This window comes from Argopecten irradians, chromosome 15 (assembly GCF_041381155.1).
Source record: "Argopecten irradians isolate NY chromosome 15, Ai_NY, whole genome shotgun sequence".
Taxonomy (NCBI): domain Eukaryota; kingdom Metazoa; phylum Mollusca; class Bivalvia; order Pectinida; family Pectinidae; genus Argopecten; species Argopecten irradians.
In genome coordinates, this window is record NC_091148.1 from 24,381,392 (window position 1) to 24,387,706 (window position 6,315).

Below are 6,315 nucleotides of genomic sequence, written 5' to 3' on the forward strand. Positions count from 1 at the left end.
GATGACGATGGATGTAAATGATATCCCTGTGGATATTAAATTTGCAAAGGTTCAACAGACTGTGTGCCGTTTGGTCACTCCCAATGATAGATATGGCTTTTAAGGACACGGTTTATGCGAAAGGTTTATTGTAAAAAAATACATAAATAGCCCCTGGGAATTTGTAACGCTTGGTAATGTATGACAGTAATGTGTCCTGAGGTGGCATTTGAAAGGAAAGAAAATGCCGATGTCTTTATACATATGTATGTATATGAAAACATTTAACAAGTCAATGCCAGTTATTAGACAACTTTGCCGGATTCGAGAAAAAAACCTATAACGTCAGCGATTCATGGCTTTAGTACGGCCTCAGACACATTTAGATTCAATCTCTACACAACTTTAACAAGGTTTAATATGTTCTAGTATTTCAGTCCACAACGCTGTTAAACTCCCTGAAGATTTTGTAAGGAGAAACGACAACAGTTCACGATGGTGGTGTAAGACAGAAAATGGTCGTTGGAACAGGAAGCGTCATGTCACATTGAAATAGAAAACCAAAGAGCAACGCCACCGTCTGGACTGTCGTATATTATATTTATGATAATAATCCGTTGTTAGTTTTCGGAGTTGAAAATATTTAAAAGAAAAAAATAACATTTGAAATTTTGAAATTTAGCTATACGGGTATATATATATAACTTACATATATACTTTTTATCATTTCATGATTTAACACTTTTTGACACGACCATTGTAATGTCTGAGTATCATTATATTAAGGTGAATAGAAGGCGCTACGTTGATTTGGCCAAAAAAATATATGTCTGTTTAGGGTTATCTGACCGAATTTTTTACCCCCAACCCCATTTTTTTCACACTTTTCTACGAAAATAAAAATAAAAAGTGGGGATTTCGATCTCAGACTCCGGTTCCGGCATTCATTTTAGAGTGAAAGACACTAAACAAAATGCTCCCGACCGATTGACCCTATTTTTGCCAATGTAACCCTAAACAGACATTTTTTTGGTCTTGTAAATATTGTTGATGGTTTCCATTCCATACTTGTTTATTGTCTTTTCAAGGAAAACTTGCAAGACCAATCTATTTCAATGTTTGTGAATAATAAATGATCAAATGCTACAGTACCAATAGTCAAGAAAAGAAGACATCTTTAAAAATATTTCTGATATAAATTTATGTCATAAAATTTACCAATATAACTTATATTTAACTTAAAGTTACATATACATTTCCTTTAATTAGACATCAAAGACCCACTACTTTTCCTGAGTGGAAAATGTCTAATTCAAACGTATAATTTGTAGCTCAGTACTTAGTGGTACATGTAAGTAGTGTATTTATGTTTAATGCTAAACAGACTAACTGCCGCCACAAACGTTCATTATACATGTACATGGTAACGCAAAATTTTATCTGAATTGTCTGTATACAAATTCTTGATACTAAATAACATGAAATAGCCATGTTGTAGAAAACGTCTATTGTTTCCGTGTTGCTATCGAACCACAAATATAAGAATATCAAATTTGTTTTAGTCACTATTGGTTTAAACAATATTTCATTCAATTCAATAACGATACAGTACAATATACATGTCATAAAAGGTTGGATACAGAAACAAGTACAATGTACTTTATATTAATCCGTCTCCATATATATAACTTATAAGCAATAGTACAGTACTGATTTCTAAAACTTTTCAGTGCTAATTATTCAGTGTTTTGGTAGGGAAAGGTGAAGGGATTGAGTAGAGAGAAAAGGGGTTTATTTTTCACCCATACAAAACCAGAGATTTGTTGATAAATCGCCCATAGTTTGATCATTAGTGAAACTAACACGGGTCATGAATATATACCCAATATACGAAAAAGATAAGATTGGTTTTAAGATGGACAGTAATCACTATTGCTTCATCGGCTTTATACAAATATTACTGTTCAGGAAATGATACCAAAACTCAAACCCACGAAAAATAATAATACGAATATTTGATGTTAAAAAATACAGCATTTGTTTAGTTCTGGGTATGGCAAGCCTATAGCTCATACATATATGTACTACATTTCATACTCGTATAAATGTCAGCAATGTGTTTTCTATGAAGTGTAAAAATAAAGGCTAAAATGTTTTCAAATGCTTTTATTATTTTGAACCGACAATATATATACTTAGGTAAGGATAAAATGTATGATAAACTTATGTTATATAAAACAGGTAAGAGTGCCAACGTAACAATAAACACAGGGGAATTTACACGGTACAAATTCATCTGGAAATGATTAATGTTTCTTCTTTTCATACTAAATATGGTTTTCTGATTGGCTGACTCTATTTTTCATACAAACCCCTATGATAACAAAAATCTGAGAATGACGCGAAACAAACATTGGCGTTGCGTATTGATTTGGAAAACTAATCTATTTGACTGGCAATGGAATCGTACGTGTAAACGTATTTTATTTCATCAACTAGTCTGGAAAATTTATTATAAGCTTTGATGTCACTATGTTTTAATTTCGTGGTTTGTGGTTTTTTTTCAACTTTTGTACTTATTCGCTACGCGGATTCACACAGTTTACAAAAAAATTCTTTCATACTCCAATGAAATTAAAAAATTAGTGACACCAATGACAAAAAAACATACTTACCGTTGGCGAATAGTATTTTTAAAAGAGCATGGTGGTCACACACTGTAAAGTAAATATCCATATGTACCTTCTTACGTCGTTAATATCGTTTCACGGAATGAAACTAAACAACAATTATGTTAATAATAATGTATATAATAAACATTGAGTTAATATTCATACCTGTATACGATAGTAATCATTAAAACATTCAAAATTTAAATTTTACAATATTTCTAACAGCAGTTATTTTAGTGTTGTAATTTTCTTTTTACTTAAAGATGATCCACTGCCGAAAGAGCATTTATAAATGATATTCATCATTTGAACAATACCTGATGTTTAATCGTGTATATGTATGTCTAATTAACACAAAAATAATATAAAATACTTTGTTTTGCTTTTGGTGCATGCGCAATCAGTACTTCATTCCATATAGGATGTAGTGCCAGGGAATTTTTTCGGGATGTAATTAATTATTTTTTTATATTTTAAACTTGAATTAAAATTAGAAGCTCAAACTTTTCAATGGTGGTAATGGTGTAAAGTAAATAAATTTTGTAACTGAAGAAAAATACTAAATCGTTTGCTCCTGTTTTTGATAGTGAAAAATTTCCATTTGTCAGCGGTGGAGCATCTTTAAAAGGGTGTTTGGATTGACATTGAAATAATATGAATTCTTAAACCGTACTACACATTTATTGATAATCGTTTTATCAGCTTTTCTTTTGCTTAAATGTTATCGTACATTTTTGTTTCTGTTTTTATTATTTTGAATGAGCTCACCTTTCCATTTTTTTGTACTAGAGTGCTCAATTTTAACTTGGTAATACTCTATACTGGTTCAGTTACAGTATAAAATATATAATAATGGTCTATTGAAAACAAAGCCTCTGATGGTAGATACTGAATGAAAAAAGTTATACGCGATTGGCCCTAATTCTAAAAAGGTTTCTGCTCAATTTTAAATGCGTAATGGTGTTAATGGAACACGATGCGACTGTTTAAAAAAAAATCCGAGAAATTAATTTTTGTTCGAATAGCCAAATTTACAGTATTTTGAATATTAATGCAGGAACATTGATCACAATTTTGAAATTTTGCGCCGGTAATATTTGATTTCATAACGTCGTATTTTTCTCTCTCCGAACTGCAGTACTCGGATTGCTAAAGTAACTAAAACACTAGTTATGTCAAGGACGAGACAATAATGCACGTGCTACTATTTCAAACAATTAGCTCGTGTCACGTGTCATGCACACACATTAAAGACAAAACATCGTAAACTGTTTGCTTCTTCCTTATGGGAGCTTTATCAAATGACTGTGAGACAATGACTGTTTATTTCACACCTCTGAAGCATTCACTCTATTCACATTAGCATCAGGCAGCGGTAATACAACTCTCGTGGGACACGTGAGTTGGGAACGTGACTAGAAACTCGGTTAATACTTTCTGGTAAGAGTCAATCATTTCGAATTAAATCAATATTTTATATTTGTTTTCTTTGAAACGTTGTGATAACCTAAAATTTTCTACGTACGTTTGTTTATAGTGCTTGTCAAAATATTTCTTTTTACTTCTAAAATATTGTCGAGTCCTCTAGGGACAAGTACTGTATATCTGTAATAAGATATTTAAGTTTTCCATTGCATGAATACAGTGTGCTTTGTCACAAGTGTGTATGTCAAATACATTTGTATGCTATTCAATTATATATTCAAATGAGTCATAAAACTTAATGCTAATAAAGAATTTCAATTTAATTATTCAGTACAGTGTACTTATCTTCTTTTTTATTGACTGTTGCAGTTCAAACGAATAAGTATCAGGCATGAGTTGGCACATTTTTTATATACTGTAAACCAATTTTCTATCACTTGCGATTTATTTTTGCGCTTGCGGTAAATTCGCGAAAGTTTATCACCGCGAATTAATATCTTTCACTATGAAACTGAAAGATGTTTCCATTTAATTTCAAAATCCATGGAAAATCTGCGAAACCTACTTTCCGCGAATATTCTTTGAGATTGAAATCGCGAAGACGCAAGAGAATGTTGGTTTACATGGCATGGTATGTGACAAACCTAGAGCTGCCTACCAACTTCAATGGTGTACAACAGTGTAACATAAGAAGTAAGCAGGGGATTAATGTATATCACACCTTTATGAATATATTCTCCCGATCAGTATGGGTCACATACTATATTAATATCGGCGCCTAGTAACTACCGATCTAATACTTTCTGTAGCGTTTGTAGCAACTTTTGAGTTGGAGGCGTTAGATAACACATATTTGGCGTTGTGTAAGGCCTGCCACAAATTATCCAGGAAGCACACATAAAGTATTACTTCAATTTTACTGTACAAGATGTGATTGGTTAGATAAATATCCTATTCATACCACTATACTTGGTCTGGAATCCACCTGTAGTTGAGAGGTATCTATACGTAAACAATTGTCATTTATATTAAAAATCAATGTTACAAGAAATTTTAAAATCTGAAAAGTATATATGGTTGTGCAGCAAATGAATGTCCCCCTGTGTGAGGACACTTAATGCTATGTTATATTAGGTGACTATTCGATAAAATTTAATTTTGAACCTTAAAATAAATAGCGATTTATCAATGCACTGTCATTTAATGACGGCCCCCTTGCATGTTTTTGGATAGTCCGCTAAACCTACCTATATAATAAGACTTTTTATTTTTAAATTTGCCTAAAATATAGACTATATATTTGGCCAAAAAAAAGAAGAGAAAAAAGCCTAATAACATAGGCAGGTTTAGTGGACTAGTTTTCAGAGAAGTGGCATGTTTTGGGAAATTGTGGTATGTTTTGGGAGACTGTGGTATTGTTTGGGAGACTGTGATATGGTTTTGGGGCTGTGGTATGTTTTTGGAGACTGTGGTATGGTTTGGGAGACTGTGGTATGGTTTGGGAGACTGTGGTATGGTTTTGGGGCTGTGGTATGTTTTTGGAGACTGGTATGGTTTTTGGAGACTGTCGTATGGTTTTGGAGACTGTGATATGGTTTTGGAGACTGTGGTACGGTTTCAGACATTGTTGTATGGTTTGGGAGACTGTGGTATGGTTTGGGAGACTCTGGTATGGTTTGGGAGACTGTGGTATGGTTTGAGAGACTCTGGTATGGTTTGGAAGATTATGGTATGGTTTGGGAGATTGTGGTATGGTTTGGGAGACCGTGGTATGGTTATGGAGACTGTGGTTTGGTTTGGGAGACTATGGTATGGTTTTGGAGACTGTGGTATAGTTTAGGTGACTGTGGTATGGTTTGGAAGATAATGGTATGGTTTGTGAAACTGTGGTATGGTAAGGGAGACTCTGGTATGGTTTGGGAGACTCTGGTATGGTTTGGGAAATTGTTGTATGGTTATGGAGACTGTGGTATGGTTTTGAAGATTGCGGTATGGTTTGCGAGACTGTGGTACGGTTTGGGAGATTATGGTATGGTTTGGGAGACTGTGGTATGGTTTAGGTGACTGTGGTATGGTTTGTGAGACTCTGGTATAGTTTTGTAGACTGTGGTATGGTTTGGAAGATAATGGTATGGTTTGTGAGACTGGTATGGTAAGGGAGACTCTGGTATGGTTTGGGAGACTCTGGTATGGTTTTGGAGATTGTTGTATGGTTATGGAGACTGTGGTATGGGTTTGG